This window comes from Limulus polyphemus, unplaced genomic scaffold, assembly GCF_000517525.1.
Source record: "Limulus polyphemus unplaced genomic scaffold, Limulus_polyphemus-2.1.2 Scaffold1727, whole genome shotgun sequence".
NCBI lineage: Eukaryota > Metazoa > Arthropoda > Merostomata > Xiphosura > Limulidae > Limulus > Limulus polyphemus.
Genome location: NW_013667337.1, coordinates 57,531 through 59,790, shown reverse-complemented (window position 1 = coordinate 59,790; position 2,260 = coordinate 57,531). Strand labels below are relative to the sequence as shown.

Sequence of the window (2,260 nt, the reverse complement as noted above, 5' to 3'; positions counted from 1 at the left end):
ATTAATGATGGATTACAATCATGTTAAATATTCTAATAATTACTAATGGATTACAATCATGTTAAATACTCTAATAATTAATGATGGATTACAATCATGTTAAATATTCTAATAATTACTGATGGATTACAATCATGTTAAATATTCTAATAACTAGTAATGGATTAAAATCATGTTAAATATTGTAATAATTACTAATGGATTACAATCATGTTAAATACTCTAATAATTAATGATGGATTACAATCATGTTAAATATTCTAATAATTACTGATGATTACAATCATGTTAAATATTCTAATAATTACTGATGGATTACAATCATGTTAAATATTCTAATAATTACTGATGGATTACAGTCATGTTAAATATTCTAATAATTACTGATGAATTACAATCATGTTAAATATTCTAATAATTACTGATGAATTACAATCATGTTAAATAACACAGTAAATTTATATTTTCCCTTCTGCGTGATTAAAACTACCACTAAGCCTTTTTGGACAGCCAATCAAATAAAGGAAGTTAAAGTGCAATATAAAAGTAATTAATTAAAAAGTAATTTGTCTGTTTCAAACCGAGAATTGGTTAGTTGTTTTGTTCAGTTTTATGTCGCAAAACACCAAGGCTATTAGCTCCTCGAAACCTAGACCAAAATGCATAACTTATATAGCAGTAACCAGTAAAATACATAGTCAATTAAACGTTAAAGTTATTCAATATTATTTAAAGCTACGCCGATTTAATGAAAATGAAACCTCCCCATCCTCTAATCTAGGGTACAGGATGACTTATACCAGCACATGTACTTAAAGTAAATCATTTAAAATTTTTGGTGAATCCTAGCAACATATTTTGTACTTCAGGAGATTACAGAGTGTTATGCATGCATATATTTACTAATTCATCTATTTAATTTTTACGACCACTGTATTCCTCTTAAAAACTTCCAGATAGGCTGAAATTGGCTGCAATCTGTCCTGCAGTTAGAGATTCCATACACAAGTTCAGCACTTAGGTCTTGGGCTGTCGCAAAGCGACGCATAGTGGGAAACGTGTGTTTGAAGGAACAATAATATCCAATCAGCGACAGCATCATCGATTACGTAACACACATATCCCTGAGTTCGTAGCATAACCAAGTAAACTGCAGTTCTTATAGCATTAGTGAATATGTGACTGTCTTATTAGAGAAGTATAATATTATAAAAATGAAATGATTAACATTTTTTCCTAAAGTAATACAAACTAATGTTGTTATTCGTAGCGACGAAATTTCAAAGACAAAAGTACAAATTACATGGTACCTGTATATTGTGTTTCGGATTTTTTTTTCGTCGAGACGTTCGGATTGAATGCGGATAATATGATGTTTTGGATGGGAAAAAATCGCCGAAAGAAAAAAAATCGAATAACTAAAAATTCTCCACGTGCGTGCAATAATTATAACCGCAGAAGTTTGCACGACACCTAGGTAGCATTGGAATTAAGACTAAACTACGATGAAGTAGGAGGAGACCGAACTTCTAGAAAGTACAAGAATAATAGAACAAATTCGCAAGCTCAAAAGTATGAAGACACTTTGCATATCGAAACGAACAAGGTACACGTACAAAAACATGTAAGTGTTATAAAACCACTTTTATATGAGCTTAACTATTGTGGATTATCATCGTTAGTTTCAAAATTAAAAATCAAGATACGTGTGATTTCAACATACGTAAGTGTAAAACTGTACGGTCCCTTATGTATTTTTCCTCTCGTATTTCTAAATTTAAAAGTACTTCTTGTTTGGGCCTTCATGTTTTAACTTAGTCTATTTCACGAATAGAATAATTCACACCACTCCCTTTAAAGGGGCATTTTACCTTCTCAGCCTTTTACTTTTTTTTTAATACAACAGCACCTCCGAATATTTAACTGTCCGTAGAATGGTATGAACACTGCTACCTTTTCACAGTGTATTTTTTGATCACCCAGATACTTGCGCAGTGATTGACTTTTGAATTAAAATATGTGAATCAAAATGATTAATATTACGAGTAAATTTTGAATATAATAGAGAGTTTAATGAACTGAGAGTGATGATTGGAATTAATAGTTTAAGACAAAAGTGTCTTTTTTTTCTGAGGAAAATATTTTAAGTTATGGTACGTTTTATTATAAACTATTTGAAAAAGCCTCACGATGTGTCATTTTATAATTTTCAATTATATGCTTAAAATAGTTGTCAGGAGCTGCCCCAAAGGAATGTATA

At 30.2% G+C, this 2,260-nt stretch overlaps 1 protein-coding gene across 1 annotated transcript in view; it reads left to right on the top strand.

Annotated features, from left to right (window-relative positions):
* Nucleotides 1-1,188: 1,188 nt before the first annotated feature.
* LOC106464723 (cell fusion protein aff-1-like) overlaps nucleotides 1,189-2,260 on the top strand; it is an 8,875-nt gene continuing 7,803 nt past the window's right edge. Inside the window, exon 1 of the mRNA XM_022392494.1 lies at nucleotides 1,189-1,624. The gene's annotated coding sequence lies outside the window, so the exon portion shown is untranslated. The remainder of the gene's footprint in view (nucleotides 1,625-2,260) is intronic.